Source organism: Podarcis erhardii (assembly GCF_964252035.2).
Source record: "Podarcis erhardii genome assembly, chromosome: 5".
Lineage (NCBI taxonomy): Eukaryota > Metazoa > Chordata > Lepidosauria > Squamata > Lacertidae > Podarcis > Podarcis erhardii.
Window position 1 is genome coordinate 31,678,777 of NC_138509.1, and position 17,688 is coordinate 31,696,464.

General features: G+C 42.9%; 1 protein-coding gene and 1 long non-coding RNA gene across 4 annotated transcripts in view; one reads left to right on the forward strand and one right to left on the reverse strand.

Moving 5' to 3' along the window:
- Window positions 1-17,688, reverse strand: part of PALD1 (phosphatase domain containing paladin 1) — a 105,589-nt gene that overhangs the window by 74,000 nt on the left and 13,901 nt on the right. The gene's annotated exons all lie outside the window — the stretch shown is intronic.
- On the forward strand, window positions 5,265-9,293 carry LOC309341999. The gene is made up of 3 exons (XR_014156647.1): window positions 5,265-5,485; window positions 5,527-6,307; window positions 8,439-9,293. It is a non-coding gene; the product is annotated as an uncharacterized lncRNA (long non-coding RNA).

Consider the following 17,688-nt stretch of genomic DNA (forward strand, 5'->3'; position numbering starts at 1 on the left):
TCCTTGATATCTGGAGGGTGTTCCACAGGGTGGGTGCCACTACCGAGAAGGCCCTCTGTCTGGTTCCCTGTCACCTCACTTCTCGCAATGAGGTTGTTGTTTAGTCGTTCAGTCCGACTCTTCATGACCCCATGGACCACTGTATAAATGTGATAAATAAAAAACCTTGAAAGGCCAGTGAGCTAGACAGCAGTGCCATGAAAATTCTTCTTTTTCCACCCACCCCTCATCCCATTGCATCCCAAATACTGGCACTTAAGTGCCTTCTAGCAGAGAAGATACTCACAACACAAGGGGATTTCTACAGACTCATGGCCTTCTTTGAAAGCCAGTGAAATATTGGTGGCTGGAGTGTCGGACTTGGTCAAATACTTCCATCAGCCACAGAACCATAGTGGTCTCAGCAAATCACCCTTTTTTAACCTTTAGTTTCTTGTTAAATAGACTACTGCTCAATAACAGAACTTAAGGCTAGATGCACGTTAGCAGCTTAAAGCGCAGCAAGTTCCCTTCCACCCCAGCTGCATTTCAAGCTGCGTTCACACACTGTTGTACACAGAGGAGATGGGGATGCCTTAATGCTCATTACCTGGTTGGTTTCCCCACACTTACAACCCCCTTAGCTCTTGTTCATGAAGCTGTCATCTGCGCAGGCGCAACAGCTGGTTTCAGATATGTACACCTCAGCTCAACTACGAAGTAAATGTGGCTTAAGCTTTCAATTTGGGTTGAAGGTGGTTTGAGAGAGGGAACGCATAGAACAGCACTATTTCTCAAGGAACGGCAGGGCAGCTCCGCATTGTGGGTAATGCAGTGTGTACATGGATTCAAAAGCCAGTTGAGGAAGCACCCTGGAACCACAGAAAACCATAATGCACACAAACAGCCCAAGAGTGTTGCAGACTTGCAAAGCAAGTTGAGCCACATGATCAGCTAAATTATTGCAATGAAGCTCTATTTCAGCCTGCCGATAGGAAATGTGTAAACGCTCCACCCGCACTCGTTTTCAATATTTAGCCAGGCATCATTTTTTTCTTTGTTTTGTTCCTTTTAAAATAATGTTGGTTTTAAGTTTCGTAAGCCCTGCTGGGAGTTTACTGAAGGCTAAGGTATGACTCCGCCATGTAAACAAACAGTAAGCATACAAAACAACATCTGAAGCCTAAAATAGTATATAGTCCAGAAAGAGCTGATCCTCCTGATCATGTAGATTAGAAGGAGGGGTGGGTGCATCTGTCGATTTCAGTTTCTCCTTTGTTCGATATTAAGTTCAGTTCTCCACATCAGATTGCATTTTTTTAAAAAGAGTGAGTCCACATGAAAATGAATCAGCGATTTTCTTCAAATATACATGTCTGTATGTAATGTTCGAATCCCCGCGATGGGGTGAGCTTCCGTTGCTCGGTCCCTGCTCCTGCCAACCTAGCAATTCGAAAGTACGTCAAAGTGCAAGTAGATAAATAGGTACCGCTCCAGTGAGAAGGTAAATGGCATTTCAGTGCACTGCTCTGGTTCGCCAGAAGCGGCTTAGTCATGCTGGCCACATGACCTGGAAGCTGTACGCCGGCTCCCTCGGCCAATAAAGCGAGATGAGCGCCGCAACCCCAGAGTCGGCCACAACTGGACCTAATGGTCAGGGGTCCCTTTACCTTTATGTAATGTTAGCTAATATGCACATTTGTTGCTAAGCAGCTTTCCCTAATACATTTTAATGCTATTTTCACTAATATATATATATATGCATTTTAATGCACACTTTACCCTAGTATTTGCATTTTGGTACACACTATTTGGCTAGAGAACTGCAAGTGTTGATTTTGAAGAATGGCTCTGTATCATTTCGTGTATAGTTTGGAAAGTGCACATCAGGTAGGTTTGCCTTTAAATGCCAACTGAACAGAATTGCTCCCCTAGCCCTACCTGGCAGTCAGGCGTACATTCCCCCAAACAGGGACAGAATGCAACACATTCAGAGCCACCTCTTTGTCAGAGGGGATTCCTACCAGGAGAATTAACCTTGGCCATTAGTAAGAAATGGGCTATTGCTGAATAACCATGCATCTTGCTGGTCCATGATTCTCTTCTGCCCCTGTGGGTACAGCAGGAGCGTGGGAGTCGGGGATAAAGGGATCTCAAACAACTAGTTTTGCATGGCATCTCCCCATATCCTCCTTCCCCAGAAAGGAAGACGATGCTGAAAAAGTCTATGTCATAACCTTTGGGAACCAGAGCTCAGAACATTAATAAAAGCCTACCTCCGGGAATAGAGGGCCCATCTAGACCATTGCTAGGTAAAGGTAAAGGGACCCCTGACCATTAGGTCCAGGCGTGGGTTGTGGCGCTCATCTCGCTTTATTGGCCGAGGGAGCCGGCGTACAGCTTCCGGGTCATGTGGCCAGCATGGCTAAGCCACTTCTGGCGAACCACAGCAGCACATGGAAACGCCATTTACCTTCCCGCCGGAGTGGTACCTATTTATCTACTTGCACTTCGACGTGCTTTCGAACAGCTAGGTTGGCAGGAGCAGGGACCGAGCAACATGAGCTCACCCTGTTGCGGGGATTCGAACCGCTGACCTTCTTATTGGCAAGTCCTAGGCTCTGTGGTTTAACCCACAGCGCCACCCGCGTCCCTTAGACCATTGCTAACCCTTAGCAAAAGTAGCGTTCTAGTTTTATCTCCAAGGCTTAGTATTGGCGTTTCCTTTTTTTAAAAAAGAACTTTTTAAAAAAAGAACTGCACCTTTGCTGACACAGTCTGTTCTGAAAGGGCCTCATTTGACAGGAAAGAGAGATCATTCAAGGAAGACAAAGATATTTCCGTTTCAAAGCTCAGCGTGCAAATTCAGAATCACATCTGCCGATGACCTGAACCATGGGAGGAAAATGGGACAACAGCAACAGGCAGTAAAAATGGAAATGTTATTGTGGAAGAAAGCAGCAGCTAGCGCTCTGGAGAACAAGGAAGGAAATGACTTCACTGAGCAGGTTGTCCTCTGGCATTTCCCAGTGAACATCCGGCACATCCCATGCATTTCTTTTCAAGTCCTCTGTCAAAAAGTTAACAGCATTTTTAAAGTAAATGGTGCGTCCTCTTTCCAACAGAGCTGGTTTTGATGAGACCTTATCTCTGTAGTTGCAGCCACCAGCTTGCACTCCTTGTTTTGAGTGACTTTAAAAGCAGCAAACAGTACTGGAGTAAGGCTTGTTGGTGAACAGTAAGGCTTGTTGATGAAATTCAGACAGAACGGAGGGGTGGAGAGGCAAAGGGCATTTTAAAAGGATTGTGTTTTACTTGCAGAGGTGGACAGCACTGAGCAGAAATGGGAAATTTCTGGGAATTTTGAAGCCAGGGAGGGAGTGGGAAGAAGAAAGTAAATAGGCTCTCTAGGGTTGTCACTTTTTTATAAAAAGAAAAAAACAACCTCAAACTTTGTGGAGAATTGAACCACACCCGAAGGTATTCAAATGTCTTAGTTTTGGCCTTTGGGAAAATTTGGGGGAAAACACAGTTGAAAACAATCAAGTTTATCAAAGCTCAGAAACCGTATACAGATATCAGTGTCATAGTGCAGAAACAGAGCAAACTCATAGGTCTGGTTTACATATAATGCTAAGCCATGGTTGTTTTGTAAGCCATGAGTTAACTATGAGTTGTCCTACAGACAATCAAACAGACCTTGCTTGTCTAACATTTGTCTTGTTCTCCAGCAGCTCTTGCCCCATGGTTTTGTAGTTTAGTGAGCATTTGGCGTGGGGTGGCCAAACACACTATGGTTGAGGAAGGGTGCTGGGTTCACACACAGCACCAAGCCATAATTGAAAAGAAAGATTATTTAGCCAACAATCAACTGTGGCTTCAGTTCATGGCTTGCTGGTAGCAATCAATCCACAGTTAAGTTTCTGGGCAGGGTTCACACCCAACACTTAGTTATGGCTTAATAAATCTGGTGTGTGAACCAGGTCATAGGAGGGAGGAGGCTATATAATCCAATCAAGTAGCAAAAAAAAAAACAGAACAAAAAAATCAGTTAAACTTTAGAACGTTGAACTCTTCAGCAGCATGCAACCACTTTAAAACAGAAATCCTATGCACACTCAGCTGTGAATAAGTGCACTCATCGGATTTGGATCTGAGTGGACATGCATAGGATCTGGTGACATGTATCATAGTTGACTAGGTAAAATGAGGGATTCAGGATAACTCATATCCTACTCAATCTAAGTAAATCTTGCTGAATCTAAGAAATTTGCAAAAAGTATGACATGGATGCTACAACATTTTAAAGCACTGCTCTGACTGAAAGTAGCATTTTATGCACATTCATTCCAATGGAAGGGATGTGTGCCCCTCCCAAAATTCTCTCCCCCCCCCCATTTTAAGGCCTCCTTTGGATATAAGAAATGTGAGGAATAAAGTCCCATGGATCACAATGGGACTTACTTCAGAGTAAGCATGCACAGAATTGGGCTGCAGGTGGGTGGGGGGAGGGTCCCACTAAGTTTTATGTAAGTTAGTCTGCTTTTGCTTGTTATGGAGGAGAGCAAGCAGCACTGGAAACCTTATTCAGCCCCAATCAGTTTCCAAGTCTCCACCAGGGACTCAGCTACACTGGCAAAGAAAAAAACGCTTTACATGCACAGTTTATGCATTCTAACACTGTGACACCAGATGGCGCTGTGGAGTTTGCTTTTTGCTTACCCAATTTTTCATACAAAGTATGCAACGCGTTCAACAGAAACGCTTCTTTGATGTGTCTAGATCCAGCCTAGATTTGTTACCTGCCATGCGCTTGCAAGCCTCTTTCCTCCAGCCTTAAAGTCTATCTCTTTTTCCGTGCATGAGGAATAAATGGCAGGCAGCTTTAGCTGAGAAGCTAACCCAGTTTGGTTAAAGCAGTCAGAAATAACACAAGTAGTGCTGTTTCTGAGACAACTTGGCATAGCTTCGCTGAATATATAAACAGAGGTAGTCCTGGTCAGCGCCCCCCCCCCAAACCCATAACCATGTATGGTATGATATATTTCAGCAATGAGTAACAGCCAGTCATCTTCTGTTTGGTTTCAGATGTCAGCTTTTCTTTTCTTTTTTAAGGTTTTCGGCAGGTAGGTGCAATTTTATGTGCCAGCTTGTCTAATATGCTGTAAGTCTAAGATGATCCTGTATTCTTGTAGAAAGTTCTGCTTTACTTTTTAGATATTTTCTGCTATTGTTACAATAAATAAATAATAATAATAATAATACTTTATTTAAAAGACCCTGGGTTTTATTCAACAAAATGCACCACCAAAAAAAAATAATTTTTGGGAGGCACACAAATGGAAGAGGAGGGGAATTTCTGTTGTACAAGCATAAGTTCTTGTGAAAACAGGACATCTTTATTGGGCACAGCCTGTTTTATTTGCCCAGGCATTTAAAGCTGATTACAGTGGTACCTCGGAAGTTGAACAGAATCCATTCTGGAAATCCGTTCGACTTCCAAAACGTTCGGAAACCAAGGGGCAGCTTCTGATTGGCTGCAGGAAGCTCCTGCAGCCAATCGGAAGCCGCGGAAGCCCCATCTGACGTCCAGGTTCCAAAGAACGTCCACAAACCGGAATACTCACTTCCGGGTTTGCGCCGTTCAGGAGCCAAAACATTCGACTTGCAAGGTGTTTGGGATCCAAGGTACAACTGTATTGTTTAAGCTGCACTACTGTTTTCAGCTGCTGTATTTATTTGATTATATACATTGGTGCCTCCGGTTGCAGACGGGATCTGTTGTTTCGGAGGTCCGGTCAGATTCCGAGTTTTCCACAACCTGAGGACCGCTTCTGCACATGCACAGACCACTTCTGCGCATGCACACATGGAGAAAGCCAGTAAAATGCTTCCGGGTTTGCCACACGCGCATCCCAAAGTTTACGTAACCAGAGGGTTACATAAACGGAGGTTTGACTGTACTTTATTTAATACATAATGTTATTTAATACATATTCTGCATCCCACCCCTAGCACCTGTACTGAAGAAAAGCTAGTAATGAATATATTCAACAAACAAAACAGTAAGGCTGTCCCAATGAATTACACAGTATCTCCTAATTGTGCTATGGTTTACAGCACCTTGCTTCTTCAAGGCTTCAAAACAGAGGTCAATCAAAAAGCCAAAGGATCAACAGTGACAGAAGGAGAGATACATGAATTGCAAAAAGTAGCCCACTTCTTGCAGAGGGAGCAAACTTCGCCAGGTTTCTTTCAGCACAAGGGGTTCCTTTGCAAACCAACTGAAACCAAAACCTCTTGGAAAAAGGAAGAAAGGGACTTCCAGGTTGGCGCCTCCGACAAGGGTGGAATTCCTCTGATCGGGAGGAATTTGCTCCGTGGAAATCAGGGTCTGGTCGCCACGGCGAAGGCGGAGACCCACTAAAAATCACACACGGGAGAAGCCTGTGAACGTGGGATTCGGCTGGCACCTTTTGTGCCTCCGCTACTCGCGGGGAGACCCAGTTTCGGGGATCCGGAGCGACGTGGGGTGAGCGGCGCGGTGCTTCGAATTGACTGCTTCTTTCACGGAGTGAAGCCGCACTGCTGTTGCTGGAGAGCGCTGACTTTTTCCTGTGGACAATTTGATCCTAAACAACTACCCGTGAGTAGAACGGAAAATTGGATTTTTTTAAACGTCTTAATTTGGCACCGAAACGGGGAGGTTTCAAACAGGAAGTCCGCCTTCCCCTTTTGTAAATAGATTGAAGCAAAGAGCTTGCAAGCTAAAGTCTTGGAAAGTCTCTGTAAAGGATTAAACTTCCATCGGCTAAAATCATTAAACCCCCCTTGGAAGCAGGAGAAGAGGGGGGGAAATTTGGGATCGCGTAAGCCTGCAGAAGAGAGTGAAGAAAGTTAAATTACCACTGCTCTGAACCTGGAAACGGGCTGCTAGTAAGACTGACGTTTTGGGAAAGTTCATTGACTGTGATAAAACGTATCTTGACAGCTAGTTAAATAAGAGAAATACATTGTTTCCATTGTCTCCTTCTGCGTTTAAAAAGGAGTAAAAGTAACTGAAATTTGAAACTAATTTTATTGCTTGAATTGTGCTTAAAAGGATTGATACAAATAGAAATTGTTTCCCTCTAGAGTTGAGCTGGTGGAATCTCCAGCTGCAAGATAAAAAACTGTGAGAACAAGGGATTGACCTTGGATAGGTTAAGAATGTCGACAGAAGAAGCCTTAGTGATTGCATTATGAAAGATAAGTGATTCATTGGAACAGCTCCACAAGTAGACAGATCTGCTGACTATCAAAATTGATAACTTGGGACAAAAAGTGACTAATTTGGGACAAAAAGTGAACATCTATACAGAAACTATTCAGGAATCGATACAGGAATATACTTTGACATCGCAAACTGTGGAGAAGGGGAGGGAGAAAGTTGTTGTTGTTGAACCTAAAGTAATACAAGTGGAGAGGGAGAGAGCCCCAGCCTTACAGAGGCAATTTGATGACTATAAGTTGTTGCCTTCTATGATTGAATTCAGAGAAAGTCAGATTTTGAGGATTGGAGCCCTGCTTGGACTGGAGAAGGAAAGTTGGATAGATCACCTCATGCAGGGATTTACTGACCTTTGGGACCTGGACCTGGGTCAGGAGGAAATTGGAGTTGTGGGGACTTTCAGATTTGGAGGGATTTTGAAACACGTCCTGAAATATCTTTTGGATATTAGTTTTAACTACGGAGATTTGGCTGACCTGTCGAGAAGGAATAAAAACATTGCTAGGTCGGAGCTTCCCCGAGATCTACTCTTCAGCATCAAAGGAAGGAAATTAAGAACAAGATCAGCAGAAGACAAAGTAAAGTGCATGTAGAAATATGAAGAAGACCTGCAGAAGGGACTTGGAAAAGAGTTAAGAGCCTCGGACAGAAGATCACCAGGTTGATGGACTATATGGAATTGACGGAAATGACTGGCAGAATCCGAGACCAGGGAGAAGATTGGAAAAAGTTTAAAGTTTATTTATAGAAATACTGTAAAATTAATGAGTGTTAGAAAAATGTTGGAATGAAATTATATGGCTTTAGTAGAAATGTTATAAGGAGTTAAGCATAAATAAGTATTATAGTATTAATGGAAAATAAGGTTAAAATAAGTTAAGATAAGAAAGGAATTGCTGAAACCATTAATAGAAGTGGAATACAAAAAGGGAGGTGAGAGGAGGTCGATAAAACAAGGGAATGAAAGATAAGGCATTGAAATGGTATGATGTATGTTTTTAAATAGTTTTTGCTCTGTTTTGTTTAGTCTAATGTGTTAATGTTGCGTTGTGTACTGTTTATATATTGTATTGTATTGTTTTTCCTTTCTTTTGCTTCTTCTTTTTTCTTTTTCTTCTTTTTTGTAAGGTTTAACAGTAATAAATATTATTTTTTTAAAAAAAGGAAAAAGGAAGAAAGGGACTGGAAGCAAAAGCAGCCTGCCCCCTTATAATTGCCGGAAAGAATATTAGGCACGCAGTTCTAGGAGGGGAGGAAAAGGTTCCTGTTTTCCCCACTCAAGCCAAGGCAGCAGCTTTTGCGGGCTGTTTAATTAAGCTCAATCCGAGCCAAGGGACACTTCCTGTGCAGCAGTAGAGGCCTTTTTTTATAATCGGCAACACCTCTTCGTCTGATCTCACCCTGCTCCTAGAACATTTGTGGCCCTGTCGCTCTGTGGCACATGAACAAGCCCTGCGACCAGGGCACCAGCATGGAGACAGTTCAAATTTAGAGTTCCCTTGCAGGGCTTATTATTAAGAGTCTTCAAACCATTAATTTTCAAAGTGTGTTGCTAGTTTCAGTGGGACTGTAACCTAGAGTGATTGTACTGAAGGCTGCAGCCATGAGGACCTATACAAAGCAGGCAAAAGCTGTCATCATCTCGCTGACAAACAGGCTATCCAAAAAAGAAAAGAAAAGGCCTAGGAGTTTTAATTCTTTATACCTCTTTTGCAGCACAGTTAACACTCTGGGACGAGCAACATTGCCATGTAGATATCGGCACTGCGGGGCAGAGTTGCTCCATTTCATTCCCACATTAATCTGTGGGCCTGTCTGTTTTTTGAATCATCTCAAAATATTTACATGTGCACTTTCTGTCAACACACGCATTTAAACGCGTACTTGTAGAACTCAACTAACAAAAGCTATGTTGCCACAGCTGGAGAAATAGAAAATAAGCATGCTGCTGTTAGGAAATATCCTAACATTCTCCCCCTTTCCGTGTAACCTGTAGTACCTGTGATTCAACCCAATTGCAACCTCTGTACATAAACCTTAAGTTGTTCTCTGTTAACAACCTTAAGACAACAGATCAGCAGGAATTTCATTTCCTGGCATGTAGGACACCTGAATGAGTCCTTTTTGAATACACTCTCTTGCACGATGTAGCTTAATCTGCAAGTACTTGGTTCTTTGCTTGCAACTCTGAGTTCAACAAAGCCAAAGAGGATCTATTGTCTTGATACACTTGTATAGGACATTTCACAGAAACTCTGATGTCCTGAAACAGTTGCATCAACCATTCACAATCCATGAGTGAAAATGACAGAGCATTGAGTTCTGCTTCACAGGAACTTAGGCTTACTGTCGTCTGCTTCTTGCACAGACAGTCAAACAGACAACCATTGTACATGTAGCATACTCCAGAAGTGCTTGTACCATCCGTGGTGTCACTTCCAAAACGAGCATCTGCAAAGATTTCAAGACCACCAGTCTTATGACTGGTGAACCTCAGCCTGTAGTGCAAAGTCCCTTTCAAATAGTGGGCTGTGCGCTTCAGAGCTTTCCAATCCTGTAACAGCTGCTTCATTGCCTAGCTACACTTTAGAACATGGTCCCAACAGCTACGTTCCGACCTGCGCGTTATAGTCTGAGAAGAGCAGATCAGGTCTTTTTGCAAAGCAATTTGCAAAGACCAAATTCCTTGAGTCTCCCTAGAGCTCACATCTGAGCAGGTGGTGTTTTGCACATGAGGTGCTCTGTGACAAAGCAGGGTCTCTCACACAGAGGCCCCGCTCCATCCTACTACTGCACTACGCTTAAGTCATGAAACTCTCACATATAGCAGATGCACCATAATCCAATCTTGCCAACAGAGAAAAGAATAAGTGAAGAAGAAACTAGTCAACAGGAGCCAAGACCTCTTAAACTGGGCACTAAGGGGCTTTCAGACTGGGTAGCACAAAAGCAGAGTCTGCCTGGTAGATGAGCTGAGTGCTTTTGACAACAGCAAATCAGGTATTAATGAGACTGAAATGCCTTACAATAATCCTTTGTCTTTGGTAAAGCAGTAACACATTAAGTATCCTCCTCGTACATAGGCTCGCAGCCCAGTAGGTCATACGTTAAACCTTAGAAAATTCATTTCACTGAGCCATATATTAATTGGGAATTACCTTGACTGCACAACAAAGGAAATTTTGCACAGCTGCAAGATAGTAGAGGTTTGTTTAGGTGTTACTTATTAGACCAATATTTATATCCCTGAAAACCCTCCAGCCTATATACGGGGCTGAACTCACCAAATAAAATCTGCAACGGAGGCTGTCAAGCAAGGCTCTGCAATTGCTGGGCTGAAATTTTTTTAAAAAACCATGTTGTTCTAGTTGCCTTAAAGATAAACATTAGGGTAAAACTTGGGAGTTATTTTTTTCACTTTTAAAATGACAATAGGGTGCATGCAGTTATTTCATACTATAATAATATGTCAATGGGAAGAGAGACTATCTTATGGGGCAAGTCTCTGGAGGTGTGGGTTTGAATCCCACCGCTGCCAAGCGTTCTTGTGGCTGGTATAGCTCGGCTGGTACAGCATGAGACTCTTAGTGTCAAGGTCGTGGGTTTGAGCCCCAAGTTGGGCAAATGATACCTGCATTGCAGGGGGTTGGACTAGATTATCCTCATAGTGCAAGTGGTGGCCAAACTTGGCCCTCCAGCTGTTTTTGGACTACAACTCCCATCTTCCCTAGCTAACAGGACCAGTGGTCAGGGATGATGGGAATTGTAGTCCCAAAACAGCTTGAAGGCCAAGTTTGGCCGCCACTGTTATCCCTTCCAACTCTACAAACTCTGTGCTTCTAAATTACTCTAAATTATATCTACCAGTATAATTGTACTGGGCAACTTAACTGAAGCAGCTATTGCTTTAAGAAGATAGAAGGGATATCGCACAATGATAATTGGAATCGTGAACTAACTTAACAGAGGCATGCACTGCTGAGGAAATATTATTAACAACATCTGTTTTCAGTGTAAGGAGAAATGGTGGAAACCTAGACATAACAGATATAATTTTCATCAAATATGTGCAAAGGAAGAAGCTGCTTGCCAAAAACCAAGGCATCTAGATGGCTTATTAGAATCTCGGTGTGTTTACATGAAGAGGGAGATTAAATTTCTTTCCCCCAAATTTATTACTGTTATGCACAGTGAAACATGAGTACTTAAGCCAAATGGAGTTTTAAAGCCTCAATTTCCAGTAGCTTCTCCAAGCATCCATTAAAATATTGTTCTGAAGGAGTCTATTGCCCACATTTTAAAAAGGAACTAATGGTCTATTCCTAAAACTTGTTTGGGGCCAATTTCAGGGGTTGCAATAGGGATCCTACAGCTCAGAATTCAGTTTTATCTGAGAAGCATCTGAAGCCATGCAATTAACAGCAAAATTTTCATTGTAACGGAACAGAGTAGTGGGTAGGTGTGAACAGCTTGAATATTCTGGGATAAATTTAAAAATAGAGATTTTTTTCCCCCAAGGTGGAGACAACCACTAGAGTTTTTGGACCATAAGTATCCTTTTAATAGCAGAGAAATACGCGTTAAAAATTGACTTGGGCCCCTCTAGACAAGTGGGTTTTTTAAGGTAAATTCTGCAGCATGCCACTGATGCAATTGCAATAATTCGTGGTGGTTTCTTACTGTATTATCCACACATCATTCCATTCCATTATGTGTTCTGCTATGCTCTCCCCCCAGTGTTATTATTATTGAAGTCTGGAGGGGCACTCTTGTGCAACAAAAGCGAGACAAAACAACAAAACTCCTGGAGACGTTTGCAGTATGAAAAATTACAGGATTTCAGCAGGAAGCCACAGGGCATGCACTGGTTAGAAATGAAGCAGAGTGTTCGCTCCCAAAGCTTTTGCAAAAGCAAACAATTTTGAAAGCAGGATCATGTATAACCTACCCAATACTATCACATGGACAAATCATCATGAATGCACAAATACAAGGAAAATCTGGAGAGGCCCCAATTATGGTGTCATAACACAGTAAATAGCGGGTTGCCATTTTTGTATCTCACTGTTCCTCTAAAGAGCTATGGATGGCGTGCATCTTATTGTCCCACAATCTTGTGATGTACTTTGAGTCAAGAAAGAAAGGGGGTGTGTGAAACCACAAAACTGGGTTTGGTGTGTTTTTACTCATGTTGATTCTACAGGCACCACATCTATTGATGCCTCTGCATAAAAGAAGAATGAAGTGGTTATCTATAGCTGCAAGGAACCGCTCTTCATGGTGACCAGAAATCTCTTCGTACAGATGCCAAGAGAAGGAAAAGAATCTAAGGATCAGTATGAGGTTTTCGACCCAGTATAAGAGGAAACACCCAGGCAAAACCCAAATGCTACATAGCACTTAAGATAACAAGAAACACTCATGTGTAAGCTTTGGCCTGGGGAAGAGCACACAGCATACAAAAGGATGTATATTTGGAAACTCAAGACTATGATTTTGTTCTATTCGTAGCAAAAACCACCGTTCCTCCTGCCAATTTAGAGAATCCTGAAAACAGCAACAATCATGTTTACAAGACGCTCATAATATTTCCACACTGAAAGAATTAAGACACCTGAGAGCACAGTCTGTAAGGGGGGGTGGGGGAGTGCCCTGCAAATTATGTTTCTTAAAAGCAAAACAAAAACCATTGCCTCCACCAGCCTGCTCATTCCCCTGTATGGGATTCCTGATTGTCTATGGTGATGGGGCAAGTTATTAAATGCAGTACATAGCCATTCTAAATACATGAATACAATACTTTACAAAATAGAATTAAGCCCCTAATGCACCTCTGGTTGTGTTTTGTCCTATGTGACTAGTAGCACTAGACCAGTTAATGGGGACCAGATGAACACCACAAAGCAGATCAGCAAAAATCTCCCTCCCTGTTTTAGGGCAGGGGACCCTGGCGCTCTCCAGTTTTGCTTGGAGCTGCTGCAGTGCAATCTGAGGTTAGCCCAGAAAGGCAATATGCTTATTATCGGAAGGCTCTCGTCAACTCTTAGAAGTTGTTCTTACCCATGGCCAGATTATACACATGCAGCCTAGCAACCACCCAAATAAAACTTACTTCGGAACCATCTACCTGCTAGTAACTGGAAAGGGAGCAGCACGGAGAGAAATTTGGGGGTGGGGAGCCTGACCAGTTCTATTGCAGTCCCACTGTATTTGGAGGTGCAAAAAGAGAGAAAGGGAGGGGGCTTCTGTCTTTCCCTGTGACACACAGCTTTTCTGTCACCTACAACCAATTGTTCCTCCAGCAGCCGTAGGGGTACAGTTGCTCTCCAAATATGGTACACCGCAACCTCAGTCTAGGTGTGTCACAGGCAGGAGGGGATGTGTTGATGGTCTGGCCTTAAAACAGAAGACGAGGCGATCTATGCCCCTTTCACTACAGTTTTTTTATTCCAATACCTAACTTTGGATTTACAGCCAAAACGTTCAACTTCCAAGGCACAGCTTCCGATCGGCTGCAGGAGCTTCCTGCGGCCAATCGGAAGCCGCAGAAGCCCCGCTGGACATTCAGTTTCCAAAAAAAGTTTACAAACCAGAACACTCACTTCTGGGTTTACAGCGTTTGGGAGTAAAAACGTTCAACAGCTAAGGCATTCGTCAACCAAGGTACGACTGTTTTTTTGTCAGATTAACAGCCTTTACAGGAAAGATGGGGAATCTGTGGTCCTCCAGATGTTGTTGGACTGCAACTCCCATCAGGAGACCCAATGTGGTGTAGTGGTTAAAGTGTCAGGTTAGGACCCGAGAGGTCAAGAGTTCATATCCCCATTCTGCCATGAAGCTGGCTGTGTGACTTTGGGCCATTTGCCCTGTCTCTCAGCCTTTTGAGGACAAAATGGAGATACGGAGAACCATGTGTGTGTGCCCCCTTGAAGTTCTTGGAGGAAAGTTAGAATATAAATGTCAATAAGGTTTCTAGGAGCTATGAGCATGAAATAAGGTGAGCGAGGTGGAAGAAGGCCAAGACTTGCAATGGAAAATACGAGCTGGCTAGCAGCATATAACTGCAGGAGACAACAACTGAAGTCCTTGTGAGCTTCCCAAACACCACGTCTCATTATGCATCTCTCTGGGAGCTGCCAAAGCACAAGGAAAGGGCTCTTTAACCCTGCACACCACCCTGCCCAGTGCAAACAAAGGTTTTAGCAGATGTCCCACTTTACACTCCACAACTCTTTATGCTCATCTCAAAAAGACAATAGAGCTGTCTAGGTGACACCACAGAAAATAATTCCTACCTTGCACAGAAGAGATATCCTAATGGGTATTACTGGCAGGAAGGAGGCCTTCCCTTGCAAAGCGCAGTGATCCGTTTGGTATACAAAACACTGAAATGGCATTTCCAACAATTGCTATCCAATTGCTTTTGGGAAGATGACAAGCAGGGTCTGCCTGTGATGATGGAGGCTTCTATTTAGCTATCAAGGCCAATAGCAGCCAATCCTCCATCATCTGCCTCTATTAATTATTATTATTATTATTATTATTATTATTATTATTATTATAAACTATCTATCCTAAGAGTCAATTCCACATTTTGCGACACTGAATGCCATAAAAATGTCAATCTCCTTAAGTTGAGCATGCATCTAATGGTGCATTAGAAATAAGCTCCACTGATTTCAAGGGATCTTGAGGGAGGTTGCAATCCTGCACTGTGCTTATATGCAGGTAAGATTTCGTTGAATGCAATGGGGCACATATGCATAAATTTATGTAACTAGCATGATTTTACATGTATTGTTTTCACTGGGTTGTACCTATTCTGCAATTCTGGGAGACGAGGCTGCTTGAACCAGCAGGAGAACAAACAGAAGAGCAGAGATGATCTTAGCTGATCCATCCCCATCGCCACAGTCTCTGCCAAAGCAGAGGGGAAACTGGCAAAACAGAGAACCAAGTCGATTCCTCCCAATATTTATTTTTCCTGGTTAAATAACATTCGGGGCGCATACCCGATTGAAAATCATGAATTACAAACACTTCTTTAACATTACATAATAGATTGGAAACATCATGGTTTCCAAAGTCAAACATCCATTGAGATCATATTTGTAAATAAACTGGAGATCATATCTGTAAATAAAAGAGAAACACCATCAATTGCTTGCTTTAGGAGTCTTGTAAAGGCATATGCGCAAAGGCTTTCTCTGATCCATAAGACTGGACTCTGTACCACTACCTCTGGACTTCTGTTTTTCCTCTCAGCTTTTATTACATTGTTTTAGTGTTTGCGTTCTGCAAATGTTAAAAATGTTAAAAATGTTACGCAGCTTAGAAATACATTTGTATGTAAACAAAGTCTGAATTTTTAAAAAATGCAACCTATGCCACAATCCTTAGTCTGCTTGTTTCAGTAATAGCAGTTTTCAAAATGACAGCAAAAGTAAATAAGTGGATTTGACAGTCCCACCTTGTGTTAATTTCTGTACTGTACAGTGGATTAGGGCTGTGGCTGAATGTATGAACATTCTCAGGACAAAAAGAAAGTTGTGATTTTGGAGGGGGCAAGTGACGCCCCCCCCCCATCCTCTCTTTGAATGGCTGTATACTTTGCAGTATACATTTCTCCACTTTGCTGCCATTCTATATCCCTCCTTGAGGGGTCCAGGATCAGGCAGATAGCAAGATGAAGTCATGCTTGGTATCATATTTGGCCATGTGGGGTAATACTGATAACAAACAGGGCTACCCCTGCCCTGCACACAAGGGAGTGCCCCCCACCCACCCACAGTGGGATGTGAAACACCTAGCAGTCAAGTACAACATTCCTAGAATGGACATGCTAAGGGTTGCTTCGTACCAACCAGGAGAAAACTAACTGTTTCCTCCTGAGCTGGGACAAACTTCCTCTGCGTGTGACTAGATTTGGGCGTGGCCTAATCTGGGTAGGAAAGCACATGTTCTTCTTTTGCTCCTTCTTCTCCATTTCGTTTTTCTACATGTTAGCAGAAGAGACTGCCTGTCACTGCATGCACACAAAAGCTTATACCAAGAACATGCTTAGTTGGTCTCTAAGGTGCTACTAGACAATTTTTTTATTTTTTATTTATTTATTTAGACTGTGTCAGACCAACACGGCTACCTACCTGAATCTCTTATAGGATAGTTCCGCGTGTATATATACTTTTGTAACCTAAGTCTGCCTTCAGGGATCCAACTGTGAACTTAATGAATGTGAGTAAATTACTTTTATATAGACTTTAATAAGATTCTCTATTCTTTTAAAGAGGGACAATAAGGGATCTTACCAGGAATCTTATATAGAGAGGTTCAGACGAACCTGCAACAAGCAAACCGCTGTGCGTTTAAAGGGGAATGTTTAAACTCTGCTAAGACACAGAACTTGCTAACACAAGTTAGGAAGGATATCATTAAACAATATATCCTCTCCTGCCTCCCTGAACATTCCCACACCCACTGCCAAGGAAACAGAGAAAATACTGTGGCAGTTTACCTGGCCATCCTCTCTGCAATACAGCAAGGGAGGGATTGTCAACCTCATTGTCTCAGCAACAGGGGCATATTTCATACTGCCTCACACATTTTGTGTGAAAGTGATCTTTCACAGGACACTACAAAAAGGCCAGCAAGGTATGATCCCACTCCTCCCCACTCCTTCAGCAAGAATATCTAAGTTCTTTTTAGCACATGTCCTAGATTTAGATAACAATCTTAATTTTTAAAAAGGCCAATTACTTTTCTGGCACATGCGAGCTTAAGATTGCTTCACTACTCCACCAAATTACTGAAAACAAGACAGAAAGACATCCAGAGGCAGACAGACAGACTGCCTTATAGCTCCTTACAGCAGCCTCTTAACAATAGTTCTGTGACAAGGCATGGTTTGGAGCCGGGTTAGGAACACAAAGGCTGATCCTGTCAGACAGCTGGCAGCACACCCTCCATAATAGACACGTCTCAGTGCCTGCAGAAGTGTAATTTTAGAGTCCAGGGCTTAATTTGAGCCAGACCTCAGTCCTGATACCCATTACCAACATCAAGACTCACCCAAGGCACGCATGAACCAACCTAAGGGCTTCTGAAGATGCAGGCTGCATTCCCACCTCACACATCTAGGGTGTGGTAGGGCTTGCAGATGAGGCAGAGGGAGCACCATAAAAGCCCAAATCCCAGCACTCCTCTTTTCAAAAATTAGACCTCGTACATGCCAAACACAAACAAAAGAAAACAGCAGCCCTGTAGACATCGTTCAGGAAACTTCGGTTCTCCAGTTACCTCATCCTTTTTTCTACCAGATATTGCTGCACTCCAGCTCCCATCAGTCCCATCTAGCATGGCCAATGGTCAGGGATGATAGAAGTTGTAGTCCAGCAAAATCTTGAGGGCACCAGTTAGGGGAAGTCTGAGTTCCTAGGCAT